Source organism: Triticum aestivum, chromosome 3B, assembly GCF_018294505.1.
Source record: "Triticum aestivum cultivar Chinese Spring chromosome 3B, IWGSC CS RefSeq v2.1, whole genome shotgun sequence".
In the NCBI taxonomy this organism is placed as follows: Eukaryota; Viridiplantae; Streptophyta; class Magnoliopsida; order Poales; family Poaceae; genus Triticum; species Triticum aestivum.
Window position 1 is genome coordinate 285,867,380 of NC_057801.1, and position 18,708 is coordinate 285,886,087.

The window sequence follows — 18,708 nt, forward strand, 5'->3', positions numbered from 1 at the left end:
ATCTTGACAATTTTTTTCTAATTTTGAATGGTTTAAGAGTAATTTAGAAAATGGTCCAAGTCCTACCGAGTTCGTATTTTCGAGCTAATTTTTTAACCGTGCGTCCGAATTCAGCAAATGATATGGCGTTGGTGAGCTTGAACAAATGGGAAACTTTTTGGTATGTATTGTTTCTCCCAATTCTTTACAATTTTAAGTTAGTTTCGAAAATGGCAAAAAATGTATTTTCGCCGTAATTTCTATGAACTTTATCGGAATTGGGCAAATAATATACCGTTGAAAAGCTACAGAAAATGCAAAACTTTTGCATGTTGATGGTTTTGTCTGATTCTAGCCGTTTTCAAGTAATTTCGAAAACGGCGGGATCATTCATTCTGCCTCTACCGCGAAACAGATTCTTCAAAAATGCACCGCGTGAAGAACCTGAACTTCTCGATGCGTGTACCTGAACTTCACTCTATTTTTCACGTGATTTTTTTGCTCGTAGATCTTCATCCACTGCTCGTAGCTCTCCATCCCACTCACGGGAGTTGAGCGGGTGATATACCGATGGAAAGCTGCTGTAAACACGCAACTTTCCCGTGTTGATCATTTTTTTCATACTCGCGATGATTTTGAAAGTTTTTCATCTGAAATTCATTCAGCGTAGTAGTTGAACTTCATGCTATTTTCACGTTGAACTTCTGTGACTTATTTTTGTTTGTACACGCGCCTGAACTTCCCTCTGTACGAACCCAACCTTTATCGGAATTTTGAAAACCGTTTTTTCTTCATACAAAAAACGTGGATCGTATTTTCGATCGCATTTCTAAACGTTTTAGCAACTAAATACTCATTTTAGATAGGAATCTCGCTCATAGGCGGATTTTGCACTCGGGTCGTGAAGAACTCGCATTTTTTGCGATTTTACTGCCTGAGTTGTTCGACCTGAACTTCCCACTGTGCTAGGTTGAACTTCCCGCAACATTGCCCAAATAAGGCCTGCTATATACCGTTGGAAAGCTATGGACACGAGTATCATGACCCAAGTTAAATTTTTCGCAAAATGTAAGCGGTTTAAGAGCAGTTTTGAAAACCATTTTTTCTTCACACAAAAAACGTGAATCGTAATTTCGATCGCATTTCTAAACCGTTTATCGGAATGAGGCATATAATATGGCGTTGGAAATCTGCTGCAAAACCGCTTCTTCCACATGTTGAAAGTTTGTTCTAATTCCCTATGGTTAAATAGTAATTTGAAAAAACATAAAATTGCGTAAACCGAACAGCTGAGTTTGTTTTTTCGATGTCATTTCTAAACGGCTAATCCAATGGAGGCATATGATATGGTGTTGGAAAGATTATGAAAATGCGCTACTCTTTCATCTTGAAAGTTTTTTTCTAAGTTTGAATAGTTTAAGAGTAATTTTGAAAATGTCCAAGTCCTACTGAGTTTTTATTTTCAAGCTAATTTTTTAACTGTACGTCCGAATGCAACAAATGATACGGCATTGGAAAGCATGAGGAAATGTGAAACTTTTTTATATATATTGTTTCTCTCAATTCCTTATTGTTTTAAGTCGATTCTAAAAATGGCTAAAAATGTATTTCTGCCGTAATTTCTACAAACTTTATCGGAATTGGACAAATAATATATCGCTGAAAAGCTACGGAAAATGCAAAACTTTTTCATGTTGATGGTTTTGTCTGATTCCTAGCCGTTTTCAAGTAATTTTGAAAATGGCGGGATCATTCGTTCTGCCTTTATCGCGAAACAGATTTTTCAAAAATGCATCGCGTGAAGAACTTGAACTTCTCAGTGCGTGTACCTGAACTTCACTCTGTTTTTCATGTGATTTTTCTTGCTCGTAGCTCTTCATCCATTGCTAATAGCTCTCCATCCACTCACCGGAATTGAGCAGGTGATATACCAATGGAAAGCTGTTGTAAACACGCATCTTTCCCGTGTTGAACATTTTTTCATACTCGCGACGATTTTAAAAGTTTTTCATCTGAAATTCATTCAGCGTAGTAGTTGAACTTCATGCTGTTTTCACCTTGAACTTCTGTGACGTATTTTTGTTTGTAATTTTCTCATCCATTTTGTCAGTGTTACACGAATGATATTTTTTTGTACAAACCTCTCTCACAATAATTTTTTTAACTTTCCCCGACCGAGGACTTGAACTTATAACAAAAAAATTGGACCTTGCCTTTTAATTCATTTTTCTCGTATCAAACACACACCATGTAGTACATGAACTTTTTCCATTTTTATAATTTGAATTTTTTATTTCTTTTTGAAATCAAATTGTACCCAAATACTAATTGAACTTCTTTGTGGATTGAGAGAATTATTTTTAAACCCAGAAAAACAATTTCTTTTTAGTGTTTTCGAACATGGAAATACAAGGTGAACCTTTCTCGTAAGAATTTTTGAACTTCCCCGGACAGAGCACTTGAACTTCTTGCAACAAACCTTTTAAGCCTTTTGTTTTCTATTCTTATATTTTTGTGTGAAACGCATTCCATGTGGTAGTTGAACTTCCCGCTCTTTTCACCTTAAACTTCTGTCACGTTTTTTTGTTCAACCTCTCTCACACGAATTTTTGAATCTTCTCGTGCCGAGCACTTTGTGCTTGTAGCAACAAATATTTCAACCTTTGCTTTTTTCTTTCTTTTTTTAATACAAAATGCACACCATGTAGTACGTGAACTTCTGTTAGTTTTTAATCTGAACTTTTCTCCGTTACATGAAAATATCTGAGTATTTTATGAATTTTAATCTGAATTTATCAATCCTATTTTATGAATTTTGGAGCGCTCTAGTTTTAAAAGTTGAAATTCTTGTTATTTCCTTTTTAAACTTCTTGTTTCCATTTTTTAATAACGAGGAAAATCTGAATTTTCTATAGTCATCGAACTTCTCCACCTTTTTAATATGGACTTCCTATTTTCATTTCTTAATCTTTTTTATGAAATTTTGAAGCGTTCTATTTTTCAAAGTTGAACTTCTTATTTTTTATGTTTTGAACTTTTTGTTTCCATTCTTTAATAACGAGGAAAATCTAAGTTTTCTATAATCATGGAACTTCTATATCGAACCGCTCTAACTTTTCCTCACATGGTTTTAACACACATCTAACCATCAAGATGTTCTAAAATTTGAACTTCTGAGTTTTATTCTTTTAATAATGAGAAAATTCTGATTTTTTATAGGCATTTGAACTTCACCATTTTTAAAATTTGAACTTCTTAGTTTTTGGTTAGTAAGGAAAATTTCTACTTTTATAAACATCAAACCACTCCATTATTTTAATTTGAAATTCTAGTTTTTAAAAACAGGGGAAATCATTTTATATTATTTTTGAAATGTTTTTTTAAGTTGAATGTTTTTGAACTTCTTCATCCATTATTATTTTTGAGGTTCTACATTTGTATTGTTTGAACTTCTCATTTATTTTATAATTGAACTTCTTGGTTTATGAAATAAACAACAAACTTATCCGTTAGTTAAATTCGACCTATAGGTTATTTTTTTAAACAAGGAAAATCCATTTGGGAAAGAGGGTCAGACGACCATCTTCATCATGCGAGGGTATGCAATGACTGGCATGAAGGCGTGCTCACTAGTTATACTTTCTTCCTTTTGTTCTTGTTTGAACTTCGTCTTTTTTTATTGACGAACTTCTCGTGTATTTTTTACACCATGTGTTTTGAAGTGAGAGACTGATTGAAATGTGCTTGTTGATCTCACTGAAGTTTTTGATTTGTTTGAATGTTATTTTTCTTCTTTATTGTCAAGTATTTCATATTTTGAACTTTAATCATTCTTTTTTGAACTGTAAGTAGTGAAAACCTTGGAGCAAATAAATTTGAATTCTTTTATAAGGTTCTAGTGTGAATCGGAGTTCTAAAATACAAGCTTTATAGTTGACCATGAGCAGTAGTCAAATAGAACGTTGGCTTATGCCGCGTCTAGTGCCCGGTTAGCATATGCCAATGAATGATCCTGTACCATCATTCTGAAATACTGTGGCCGAATTTCAGGCACATTCAATTCAAAGCATGCTTGATAAAATGCCAGGCAATTAACTAGAGCAGATATAACTAACGCATTCAAAATCTGAAAGTCTGTCTATCCTGCTGAACGCATACAGCAAGTCATAAAACTACAGCCAACAGGATATATAAGCTTTGTTGACTAGCCAAACATGAAGCCTGGTGTAGGATATTTACTTACATCGACCTCTGAAACTTAAATCCGACTTTATTTACAGTCTAGACGCAAAGTTAGAAGAAGAAGGAGGCTGATGTTATGCAAACCTAGACAAGCTCTACACACTAGATTCTGAAGGATTGCGCAAATTACAGAGGTTCTTACGGCTCCCCTCCTCGACTACACACCTAAGCCAGGCTGAGCGCCTACCATTTCTGCATATCAACAACATGTACAAAGCAGGAAATCACATCCAATAAAACAAAGTTTTTTGTCGAATATTTTTTGCATCAGACTTAACATCACGTTCACACCACCACCACACATTTTTTATCCTGTTTACCATTGCACATTCTTTTTCCTCACACTCCGAATTGTTTTTTGCTTTCTCTTCTTTAGAATGGTAAAAATGCAACGCTGTAGAAGCTAGGAATTAGCAACTTTTTTTTAAGAAAACTAGTGACGGCGAGAGCTACAATTTTTTTTGACCATGCACACAAACAAAGAGAAAAATGATTCAGACCTACTAGATATTGCTTAAACGGTAGCATCAATACGTACACATGGAAATTCAAAGAATGCCACTGTCGATCTTTTCAGACTACTAAATCAAACTGAACAGAAGCATCAACTTGTTTTGATGTACAAGCGAAGGGACATAGAGGGAGATTGGTGCAGGAGCTGGCTGCTCGTCATAGCGTTTGCTGAAGATGCATCAGCCCAATCTTCAGATGCATGCACCGCTGCCCGCACAAGTTCCAGCACGAAGGAGCACGGACGGACACAAGTGGGGCACTTGGACTGCTGAAGCGGCTGCCGGAGCAATGTCCTACGGAGGCAGCGACCGTAGCTGGACAACAACGTGCAAGGGACGCGGCGTCGCATGCGCGTGGGATGGCCGGCTGCGGTGAGTGGGATTTGGCCGGGGGCTCGCGACTCAGGTAGCCTGGCCACGCGCACGCATAGTGGAGCGACGGTGGCGCCATGGGAAGGTCGCGGGGGCACCCTGGGGCAGGTCGCGGTGGCAGTTGACGGCAGATGGAGGCCACCTCCACGATGGAAGCAGGGGAGGAAGGCCGGCGACGATCTGAGTCAGCGGGGTCGTCCGAGAAGGAGGCCACGACGCGCGAGAGACCGTGGAAGTTGGAGGTTGGGGCGACGGCGCCGGTTGCCAGTGGATCCAGGAGTTGGCGGGGTCGATGGAGCTGGGTCGCGGTGGTGCGCGTGGCCGGGGCTGGTGGCTGCACCACCGAGTGGAGGTGGTGGCCGCTGCACCGGCTCGGCTTCCTGGTGGAGGCGGCAGCGATGGGGGGCGGCGGTGGCAACGCGGGAGGTGGTCGGGTCCAGGCGACGGCGCGAGATGTGGCCGGGGCCCGGCGGCGGCGTGGGGCGGGGAGGGAGGCGGCGGTGGCGCGATGCAGTTCTGGGAAGGGGCCAGATGGGATCGGGGGAGCTTAGGTTAGGGGTGGGTGCGGTAGTTTTTCTTTTTTTTCACTGACCGGGGATCTCAGGAACACCGCGCGCCTCGTGACGTGATCCAAATAATTATTTTAATCCCAGGATTATATATATATATATATATATATCACAGGTTTCTGAGATCCCCGATTGAAGAAAAAAGAAAACCATCCCACCCGCTCGCGACGACCCCTCCCCTAACCTCCCTCGATCCCATCTGGCCCCTCCCTCGATCTGCATCGCGCCACCGCCGCCTCCCTCCCTACCCCGCGCCGCCGCCGGGCACCGGCCACCTCCCATGCCGCTGCCAGGCCCCTGCCACCTCCCGCGCCGCCGGCTGGTCCCGGCCACCTACAACGCCGCTGTTGGGCCCCTCCCCTGCTTCAACCACGGGATCCGCCCCCCCTGTCACCTCCCGCGCCGCTGTCGGACCCCGGCCACCTCCCGCGCCGCCGGCTGTTCCCGGCCACCTACATCTCCGCTGTCGGGCCCCTCCCCTGCTTCAATCACGAATCCGGCCACCTCCCGCGCTGTCGGCTGTTCCCGGCCACCTACAGCACCGTCGTCGGGCCCCTCCCCTGCTTCAATCATGGATCCGGACACCTCCCGCGCCGCCGGCTGTTCCCGGCCACCTACAGCGCTGCCGTAGGGCCCCTCCCCCGCTTCAATCACGTATCCGGCCACCGCGTGCACCCCACCTGGGATCCATTCACCGTCGTCTCCGGATCCGGCCACCGCGATGGCGTGCCTTCCACCGCATGTTGTCGCCCCGCCTCCCAATCGCGCTGCTGCCCACTTCCCCATCGTGCCGCTGCCTTCTCCCATCGCCCAACCGGCCGGGTCGCCCCACTAGCCCCTCTACACGCCGCCGCAGACGACAGCTGCACCCATCCGCGAGGGTCGCGCACCAGCTACTGGCCTCGCGGTCCCCCTCCACCAGCCCCGGCCATAGGCCTGCCTCCGCCACCGAGCGTTTGTCTCCCTCCATCTTCCTCTGCATGATGGACGCCATGGCACGAGAGCTTTTGTGAGCTCAGTGGGTTCCTGTGCGGCGTTGCAGTTCAAAAAAAATAAGGATAGAAGTTCGAGAATACTTGTTTGAGAAGCTATGGATTTGTTCTGCTAATTACTGAACCAATAGTCAATCTTAAATGGTGAAAATAAAAAGGAAATCATGTAGAAAAAGTGGTGTCGTTGTTCTGTTTACCTCGTTCACTTTGGTCCAAAAAAAAGATTGTTATTTGTTTAGAACAGGTGACAAAAAGAACGACTTTCAACAGAAGAAACTAGCGTTGTTGTTCAGTACAGAGTGCCAATGAACAACAAGTTCACTTCTTGCTCTCTTTTTCTATTTTACGTAGGAAAGATGATTTTTAGATGCAAAAGAAAAAACGTATGAAAGATGATTTCTTCATGAAAAGTGTATGGTAGTTGTGGGTGCGTGTGTTTTGTATGTGTTTGTGTGATGGGGTGTGTCCTTTTATTTCATTCATGTGTGAAAGGAAGAAGAATTCATATACGAGACGCGGAAAAAGTTCAAAAAAATGTAATAAAAACAAGTTTATGCATGAAAATTAACTTATTCTCTTGTAAGAAAAAACACACAAAGAAGTTCAAATTTTACAAGAAATGATAACATCGTTTTGGCGTTTTATAAAAAGGGCTTATAAACGGCGATGAATTTGAAAAAGAAAATTGTCTATATGAAAATTTTCCCCAAGGATTTTCCCTGTGACACTATTTTTGTATGTTGGTACCAAGCTTGATGATGTATTGGTGTGATATACTTGATGATGTATTGGTTGTGCACGTAGCACACGAAGTGTATGTATATTGTTGTGTGTAATTTTCTTGAATTTCAATAGCATGTGAACGGTTGAAAGGAATATTTGATGTTTATGGAAAACTCAGATTCTTTTCATTTCTAGGAAAAATAAAAGTACGAGGTTCCATTTAATAAAATGTTTGATGCTTATTTGAAAACATGTTTATTCTAAGAAAAAAGACTAAGAAGTTCAATTTAAAATAACATAGAAGTTCGAAGTATATAAAAGAACTCAGATTTTTTCTCGTCACTAAAGAATAAAATAAAGTTCAAATTTAAATAGGAGAGCAGTTTGATATTTATTACAAACTAGTATATTTCCGTTTGTAAAAACTAAAAAACGAAGAAGTCCAAATTATAAAAAATAAATAAATCCAATATTTATAAATCTCGGGTTTTCCTTGTTACTAAAGAATAAAATGAAGAAGTTCAAATTAAAATAAGGGAGTAGTTTGATGTATACAGAAAACTCAAATGCTTCCCGTTTCTAGAAAAAACAAGAGTATGAAATTCAATTTAGAAAAAAAAGTTTGATGCTTATCTGAAAACATTTTTTCCCGAAAAATACATGGCCGAAGTTCAACGTGAAAACAGGGAGCAGTTCAAGTGCTATAAGGAATGCGTTTCAGATGAGAATATAATAATACAAAATTAAAAGCCTAAAATGTTTGTTGAAAGAAGTTCACGTTCTCCACCCTGCATGGTTCAAAAACTATATTACGAGACGTCCGACCTTCAATTACATGATTAAAAAGAGAGAATAAAACAACATTTTTCCCATTTTTAAAACTATTCTCAAACTACAACGAATTTGTAACACATGTCTACAGGAAAAAGTTGCTCCTATTCATAAGCTTTCCAAAGATATATTATATGCTACATTCCGATGTACAATTAAAAAAATTCATGTATACCAATTAAAACACGTTTTTATGTATTGAAAAAAATTCTTTTGAACCATCACGAGTATGAAAAAATAATCAACACATCAAAGTTGTGTGTTTTCAACAGCTTTCCATCGATATATCATTTTCTAAATTTCGGTAAGTGGTTGGGGAGTTACGGGTAAAAAACAACACGTGAAAGACAGAGTGAAATTCAAAAATAACTGCTCCAGAAGTTCAACCTCTTCACGAAGTGCATTTTCAGGGACTCTGTTTTTCCGATAAAGGCAGAATGCATAATCTCAGAAGTTCACATTGATAACTACCAGAAGTTCACGTACTACACGGTGTGCATTTTGTATTAAAAAAGAATGAAAATGCAAAGCATAAAGTTTTGTTGCTAGAAGTTTAAGTGTTCGTCCTGAGAAAGTTCAAAAACTCTTGTGTGGGAGAGGTTGAAAAAAATGCGTGACAGAAGTTCAAGGTAAAAACAACGAGAAGTTCAACTACTGCAAGGAATGCATTTCAGGTGAGAATAAAAGTATAGAAAAATAAAAGCATAAAATGTTTGTTGAAAGAAGTTCAAGTGCTCTATCCGAGGAAACAAGAAGTTTAAAAATTAAATAACAAAGAACTTCAACTTTTAATAAATAGAGCGCTTCAAAATTTCGTAAAAAATATTAAGAAATAAAACCAGGAAGTCCATATTAAAAAGATGGAGAAGTTCGATGATTATAGAAAACTCAGATTTTCCTCGTTATTAAAGAATGGAAACAAGAAGTTCAACTTTTAATAATAGAGCGCTTCAAAATTTCGTAACAAAAGATTAAGAAATAAAACCAGGAAGTCCATATTCAAAAGATGGAGAAGTTCGATGATTATAGAAAACTCACATTCTCCTCGTTATTAAAGAATGGAAACAAGAAGTTCAAAAATTAAATAACAAGAAGTTCAACTTTTAATAATAGAGCGCTTCAAAATTTCGTAAAAAAAGATTAAGAAAATCAGATTAAAAATTCATAAAAAAGCTAAAATATTTTCACATAACCGAGAGAAGATCAGGTTGATAACTGTGAGAAGTTCATGTACTACACGGTGTTCATTTTGTATTAAAAAAGAATAAAAAAGCAAAGGTTAAAATTTTTGTTCTTATAAGTTCAAGTCCTTCGTTGGAGAAAGTTAAAAAAATTATTGCGAGAGAGATTTGTACAAAAGGAATATCATCTGTGTAACACTGACGAATGGATGAGAGAATTACAAACGAAAATACGTCACAGAAGTTCAACTGAAAACAATAGGAAGTTCATTTACTACAGTGGATGAATTTCAGATCAAAAACTATTAAAATCGTCGCGGGTATGAAAAAAATGATCAATACGGGAATGTTGCGTGTTTACAGCAGCTTTCCATCTGGATATCATTTGCTCAATTTCAGTGATGGATGGAAATCTACGAGAAAGAAAACACGTGAAAAACAGAGTGAAGTTCAAGTAGACATGCCGAGAAGTTCAAGTTCTTCACGCGGTGCATTTTCGAAGAATTCGTTTTGCGATAAAGGCAGAACGCATGATCTCACTGTTTTTTAAATTACTTGAAAACGGCTAGGAATCAAAGAAAACTATCAGCATGAAAAAGTTTCACATTTTCCGTAGCTTTTCAGCGGTATATTATTTGAAAGTTTTCCAGTTACATGGGAAAGTTTGATATTTATTTGAAAAATTGGACTTTTCCAGTTACTAAAGAATAAAACCAATAAGTTCAATTCCAAAAAACGAAGAAGTTTGATGTTTTTCTAAAAAACCTCCAATTTTCACATTTCTAAAAACACACAATGAAGTTCGAATAAAAAAGGTAGAGCGGATCGATGTCTATAAAAAACTCAGATATTTTCATGTAATCGAGAGAAGTTCGGATTAATAACCGCGAGAAGTTCAAGTACTACACTATGTGTATTTTGTAGGAAAAAAAGAATGAAAAAGCAAAGGCTAAAAGTTTTGTTTCTAGAAGTTCAAGTGCTCGGCCTGAGAAAGTTCAAAAATTCTTATGAGAGAGGTTGAACAAAAAAATGTGACAGAAGTTCAAGGTGAAAACATTGGCATGTTCAACTACTACACAGAATGCATTTCAGATAAAAATATAAGAATAGAAAACAAAAGGCTTAAAAGGTTTGTTGCAAGAAGTTCACGTGCTCCTCCGTTCACGGTTCAGAATTAATATTGCGGGACATCCGACCTCCAATTACATATTTGAAAATGGCAAAAAATGACGTCCGACCTTCAATTGCGTGTAATTCAACGTATACACAAAAATGTGACAGAAGTTCATAGTGAAAACAATTAGAAGTTCAAGTACTGCAAGGAAGACATTTCAGGTGAGAAATAAAAGTGTAGGAAAAATAAAAGTTTAAAAGTTTGTTGAAAGAAGTTCAAGTGCTCTTTCCGGGGAAGTTCAAAAATTCTTGCGAGAGAGGTTCACCATGTATTTCCATGTTCGATTTTTTTCGTATAAAAATCGAATACAATTCTTTACTCAAAAATATAAAAAGGTGAAGTTCAAATTTAAATAACAGAGAAGTTCGTAGTTTACTAAAACCTAGGATTTACCTGTTCAAAAAATAGAAAACACAGCGTCATTTTTTGCACTTTTAAAAACAACTCATAAACGAAAAAATGGTTGCTAGAAGTTCAAGTGCTCGGCGAGGAAAAGTTCAAAAAGAGACAGGTTCACCGTGTATTTAGATGTACAAAATACATAAAAACTATGTTGTTTTTTGTGTTTTAAAGTAATTCTCTCAAACCAGAGAGAAGTTCAAGGTGATAACAACCGGAAGTTCACGTACTACATGGTGTGTATTTCATATAAGAAAAAATACAAAAAAAGTGAAACAGGGTGAAGTTCAAACAGAGATGCCCCAGAAGTTCAACTACTTCACGTAGTGCAAAAAACACCATGTAAAAAATCAGCATGTCAAAAACAAAGTGAAGTTCGAACAGACACGTCCTAGAACTTCAACTACTTCACGCAGTGCAAAAAACAACACGTTAAAAACAGTGTGAAGTTCGAACAGACATGCACGAGAAGTTCAACTACTTCACGCAGTGTATTTCCATTCGCGATGAAGGTAGAAATCATGATCTCGTCATTTTCTAATTTACTTCAAAACAGTCGGAAATAATTTGTGTAAGTTCAAGTCCTTCGTCGGAGAAAGTTCAAAAAATTATTGGGAGAGAGATTTGTACAAAAGGAATATCATTTGTGTGACACTAACGAATGGATGAAAAAATTACAAGCAAAAATACCTCACAGAAGTTCAACTGAAAACAACAAGAAGTTAAACTACTACACTGAATGAATTTCACATGAAAAACTTTTAAAACCGTTGCGAGTATGAAAAAGTGATCAACACAGGAAAGTTGCGTGTCTACAGCAGCTCTCCATCGGTATATCACTTGCTCAATTCTGGTGAGTGTTCCGGTGCGTGGATGGAGAGCCACAGGCAAAAAAGCACGTGAAAAACAGAGTGAAGTTCGAGGTTTCATACCGAGAAGTTCAGGTACTTCACGCGATGCATTTTTGACGAATCTGTTTCGCAATAAAGGCAGAACGAATAATCTCTCCGTTTTTGAAATTACTTGAATACGGTTGGGAATCAGAGAAAACTGTCAACAAGAAAAAGTTTCGCATTTTCCGTAGCTTTTCAACGGTATATTATTTGCGCCATTCCGATAAAGTTTGTACAAAATAGGGCGAAAATACGATTTTCGCCATTTTCGAAACTGAGTTAAAACCGTAATGAACTGGGAGAAATAACACATACCAAAAAGTTTCTCATTTGTTCAAGCTTTGCAACGCCATATCATTTGCTGCATTCGGACGCACGGTTAAAAACTTAGCTCGAAAATATGAACTCGGTAGGACTTGTACCATTTGCTAAATTACTCCTAAATCGTTCAAAATTAGAAGAAACTTTCAACATGAAAGAGTAGCGCATTTTCATAAGCTTTCTAACGCCGTATCATATGCCTCAATTGGATTAGCCGTTTAGAAATAGCGTTGAAAATACGAACTCAGCTGTTCGGTTTGCAAAATTTTACGTTATTTCAAATTACTCTTTAACAATAGAGAATTAGAGAAAACTTTCAAGATGTGGAAGTAGCGGTTTTGCAACAGCTTTCCAACACCATATTATATGCCTCATTCCGATAAAAGGTTTAGAAATGCGATCGAAAATACGGTTCATGTTTTTTGTGTGAAGAAAAAACGGTTTTCAAAACTGCTCTTAAACCGCTTACATTTTGCTAAAAATTTAAGTTGGGTCATGATACTGGTGTCCATAGCTTTCCAACGGTATATCGCAAGCCCCATTTGGGTAATGTTGGTGGAAGTTCATCCTAGTTCAAAAAGTTCAACGTACTACTGGCGGGGCAGGTCAGGTTGTGATCAGAATATTATTCTCATCCCGTGATCAGAATAGTGTTTATATATATATATATATATATATATATATATATATATATATATATATATATAAAAGAATCCCCTCCTAGGTCAAATTAACCTCTCTCGTTGTGAGGCAAAAAGTAGTGATGGACCAAGCGGGCCCACAGATGGAAAGCATCAATATCGCTGATAACCCCTTAAGTGGGTGCGAGAGGACAACCACCATCGCTTTGCATGTGGGCCAAACATATGTTGAATACCCAAAATGCACAACTTTGATGTGCTACATACCTGAGAAACCATAAACCATGCACACACAGAAAGCGAGGTTCATGAAGCATACTACATATGATGGTCCCCTTCCCCCTCTTCGACGCATACTATATGCTCCTACCGTAATACAACCCAAAAAGAATCCTCATCGATGGCCAAATTAATTAACCTCTCCCGATGTAGGTCAAAGTGATGCATGCATCGACGATGGCCTCGTGGGCCCATAGATGGAAGCGTCACACATGAGTGTACTAGCTAGGATAACCACCGCTTGCATGCATGTGGCCCAAAGAGGTGTTGTGTGATGTTTGAATAGCCAATTTCACAATTTTGATGTGGCACATGCCTTAGAAACTAAAAAGTCCTGACACTTAGTGAGGTGTACTTGTTCACGGGCGCGTACGTATAGTATATATGCTAGTCCCCTCCCACATCTTCGACGCGTACTATATACCACCATAACACAAACTAAAAAGATTCTACCTTGCTGGTCAAATTAACCTCACTGCCGGCTGTTTGTCAAAGTGATGGACGACGACCTCGTGGGCCCACACAGAAAGCGTCACACACGAGTATCACGTGTCGTGTAGGACAAACATCGACTGCATGTGGCCAAAACATGTATGTATGAAAGGGTTGTGTAATGTTTTAAATAACGAATTCACGTCTCTGATGTGGCACCTGCCTACCTAACAAAACGGCCAACCCACACGGTGACTCACAACTCGTAGTGTATTGCGAGCCACCCGCCACCCCCAGACACTCACACCCACACACACACTGCGAATCCACCGCAACTACGATGCATGTTAAATTAATTATCCCGCGGTGAACATATGTTACCAAAGGAGGGACGTTTTAATTTTGAAAAAAACAGAGATCATTAAGACCTTTTAGTACATTAATTGATTGATTTTCTACGGGTATAATGTGCAAAATTCAAATTCGAGCTACATGCACACATGACAGTGCACCTAAATGGATTGCAAAAACACATGTGTCTCACTAGGTGCATGTTTACTCCCGGTGCAACAAATTTCAAATATTGAGAATCTTGATTTTTAAATTCTAGTACATCCAAAAATTATTTGAAGTTAGTTTGGACACCAATACAAAGTTGCATTGTACTTTTTTTTGGTCAAATTTGAGACCAGTTTTGATGTAATCTTTATCTAATTACAAACGGGTGATTATCAATAATTGGGAACCAATATCCCAAACAGATTATTTATTCGAACCATGGGCATTAGACCAACAATGGATACGTGCCATGCTTCGGTTAAGCAATAAAGCAGCAACATTAATCATCCAAATAGAAAAACAATATATGTGCCGCCACGTGACCCGTGTGCCGTGCGAGCAGGGGTGAGTTGACGGGACACATGCGAGCAGTCCACTGCGCAGGCAGACCGGGAGGCATGCGTGCAGGTGTGTGAATTGACGGAGGCGTGCTGACTGCGCAGTGTCATTGGGAGGCGCGCGAGTAGCTGTGTGAAACGATGGCAGGCATACCAGCAGTCCTGTGCACAGGCTCACCGAGAGACGAGCCACCGGTTTGACCGCCGCCCACCTCTCTCCCACTACTCCATATTAATGGTGCACCCGAGCGGCTGCACCCCCAACCCTGCCACACACACAATCCTCTCTCTCCTCTTGCATCCTCGATGCCACTCTCAGTCCTCAAAGCTGTCAGTGTATGAGGATGCCGCCGAAGCGCCCCATCGGAGGGAGTGGTGTTGACGGGGATGCTAAAGCATCGGAGCACGGCATGGAGATGGAGACAGAGGTTGCTGTCACCGCCGGCGAGTTATCACTGCACCCTGACGTCGTCGAGCTTCCACAACTGGAGGCGGAGTTCCACACCGACTCTGGTGACGACTCGGGCGTCGACTCCGACGACCACTCCGGTGACGATTCCGACGACGACAGACAACTAGTTAGTCATCTATACCCATTTATGTGTCAAATAGATCCTAGGGTTTCTCTGGTTACTCCTGCCCCCCTTTTGGAATAGAAATTCTATGGTTATGTTCTCCCAATCCATGAAATCTGAGTAAGTTTCGTTAGATCCGTGTAGTGTATTGATTGTTTGAATGGTACAAGTGATAAGTGATTAGCTATTTCATCTATGGAAATGATTTCTTCTAGTAATCTGACTAGGGTAAGTATTCATGCTAATAATTCCTAGCCAGGATGTAACGCCCCGAGACCGATGTGCCAGGTGTCGTGCAGTTATTCGCTGTTGTTGTGTTGTCATTGCTTGCGTGTCATGCATCTCATATCATGTCATCATGTGCATTGCATTTGCATACGTGTTCGTCTCATGCATCCGAGCATTTTCCCCGTTGTCCGTTTTGCATTCCGGCGCTTCGTTCTCCTCCGGTGATCATTTCTACCTTTCTTTCTTGTGTGGGGATTAAACATTTCCGGATTGGACCGAGACTTGTCAAGCGGCCTTGGTTTACTATCGGTAGACCGTCTGTCAAGTTTCGTACCATTTGGACTTCGTTTGATACTCCAACGGTTAACCGAGGGACCGAAAAGGCCTCGTGTGTGTTGCAGCCCAACACCCATCCATTTTGGCCCAAAACCCTCCTAACTCTGCTCCATCATCTCGGTTGTTCGATCACGATCGCGTGGCCGAAAACCGCACCTCATTTGGAGCTTCCTAGCTCCCTCTACCTATAAAAGAGCACCCCTCTCCGAAATTTTGGATCGTTTCGCAGTCTAAACCCTAGATCCACTCCTCCCCGCGCCACCGGACGCGTCCGCGCTGCACCAGACATGTCCGCCCCCGCGCGCCACCTCACTCCAGCCAATCGGAGCGTGCCACCTCCGCCCCGCCGCCGCTCTCCTCCAACCCGTGGCCGCCACCTGTCCCAACCGGCTTCTGCGTCGCCCCACTTCGCCGCCGGCCCGCGGAGCCCATCTGGGGCCCGCGCGAGCCCGGATCTCCGCCGCCGCCCGCAGGCACCCCACGCCTCCTCGCTCCCGTAGCCGGTCGAGGGGAGGAGCCCCTCGATCCGCGCCTCCGCCGCCTAGCGTCTCTCCGCCGGCGACCTCGCCTGCAACCTTCGCCGGAGCGCGCCGCCCTGCGACTTGGAGCCCCCACCGGCGCCGCTGTCGCCAGATCCGGTCATCACGCGCCGGGATCCGCCCCTTCCTGCTCACGGCCGGCCTCCCCTCGCCGGAGCACATCTCTGCCGGAACCGCGCCGCCGACCACGGCTTCACCGGAGTCATCGCTCCCTGCGCCAGATCGGGAGGAGCCCGATCCATCTGCGTTGACCGCGCCGCGCCTCCACGTGGGCCACGCCCGATTCTGGCCCAGCTCCCCGGCCTCCTTCCTCTTCATTTCGGGCGCGCTCCCGGGCCCATCTCCAGCACCGGCCTCGCTCGGCCTCCTCCCCAGCTCCCTTCGCCAGCCGCGTGGGCCGCAGCGCCAGGCCCAGCCGGGCCACCTCCTCCGCACCGCGCCAGCCCAGCTGGCCTGCCTCTCCCTCCGACCGGGCCAGGCCCATGGGTGAGCCGCCCCAGCGCCTGCCTTGTTCCAGTTTCAGCCTGATATGTATTTTTCTTCGGGTCCTGCGAATTTGTTCATTATCCAGTGCATTGGCAGTTTTGCAGTATAGTCCCCCTAGTTCATGCATTTAATAACTCACTAACCGTGCATCGGATTAAAATGTTTTATATATGAAACTTGCTCAGAATTTTGTGTAGATTAATAATATCCAACTTTCATCTATATTTAAAATGTTAAAAATGCTGTTTGCATTAATTTGCTCCTATGCCATGTTAAAATGATTTAATTCATAGCTAAATAACCGTAGCTCTGATTTAAATAAACTTTATATGTAAATGGGGTAGAAAAATGCCTAGTTCAACATGGTGGCCTTACTTTGCATGTTTAACAACTCTAAAATTGTGTTTAGGGCAGAACAGTACCATACCTAAATGTGCATATGGGGATTTACCGGATTTGTTGTTTTTATATCCGGCCCCATTTAAATTGTTTAGATGGTATAGTTTATGTTATGCTTCACCTCTTGCCATGTTTAACAACAGTTAATATTGTTGGGTAGCTTAAACGAGAGATAACTAAATAATTGATGTGGTGTTCCGTCAACATGCACCTCGTTGCATATTGAGCTCCACTTAACTTGTAGTATTGTTTGTTGCACTTTGCCATGCCATGCCTCATTAAACCGGACATGCATCATACTTGTTTGTGCATCATGACTTGTTTATGCTTGTGTGTTTACTATGTTGTTTGTTTCTTTCCGGGTTGCTTCTCACGTTAGCTTCGGTTTCGTTCCGGAGTTGTGAGGATTCGTTCGTCTACGGCCGTTTGTCTTCTTCTTGGATTCGTTCTTCTTCCTTGCGGGATTTCAGGCAAGATGATCATACCCTCGAAATCACTACTATCTTTGCTATGCTAGTTTGCTCGCTCTTTTGCTATGCCAATGCTACGATGCCTACCATTTGCTTGTCAGCCTCCCAAATTGCCATGTCAAACCTCTAACCCACCATGTCCTAGCAAACCGTTGATTGGCTATGTTACCGCTTTGCTCAGCCCCTCTTATAGCGTTGTTAGTTGCAGGTGAAGATTGAAGTTTGTTCCTTGTTGGAACATGGAGATGTTGTTCCTGGTTGGAACATGTTTACTTGTTGGGATATCACAATATATCTTACTTAATTAATGCATCTATATACTTGGTAAAGGGTGGAAGGCTCGGCCTTATGCCTGGTGTTTTGTTCCACTCTTGCCGCCCTAGTTTCCGTCATATCGGTGTTATGTTCCCGGATTTTGCGTTCCTTACACGGTTGGGCTATAATGGGAACCCCTTGACAGTTCGCCTTAAGTAAAGCTCCTCCAGCAATGCCCAACATTGGTTTTACCATTTGCACTAACAACCTACCACCTTCCCTTGGGTTCTGCAGACTCAAGGGTCATCTTTATTCTACCCCCCCCGGGCCAGTGCTCCTCTGAGTGTTGGTCCGAACTGAGCTGCCTACGGGGCCACCTCGGGGAAACTTGAGGGTTGGTTTTACTCGTAGCTAGTCTCATCTGAGTGTGCCCTGAGAAAGAGATATGTGCAGCTCCTATCGGGATTTGTCGGCACATTCGGGCGGTGTTGCTGGTTTAGTTTTACCCTGTCGAAATGTCTTGTTGTACCGGGATACCGAGTCTGATCGGAGTGTCTCGGGTGGAGGTCTATTCCTTCGTTGACCGTGAGAGCTTGTCATGGGCTAAGTTGGGACACCCCTGCAGGGTATTATCTTTCGAAAGCCGTGCCCGCGGTTATGTGGCAGATGGGAATTTGTTAACGTCCGGTTGTAGAAAACCCGAAGTTGACCTTAATTAAAATACATCAACCATGTGTGTAACCGTGATGGTCTCTTTCCGGCGGAGTCTGGGAAGTGAACACGGTGTTGGAGTTATGCTTGACGTAGGTTGCTATAGGATCACTTCTTGATCATACTTTTATCGACCGTGCCTAGCCTCTCTTCTCGCTCTCTTTTGCGATTGTAGCCACCATATATGCTAGTCGCTTGCTGCAGCTCCACCTCATTACTCCATCCTTCCTATAAGCTTAAATAGTCTTGATCTCGCGGGTGCGAGATTGCTGA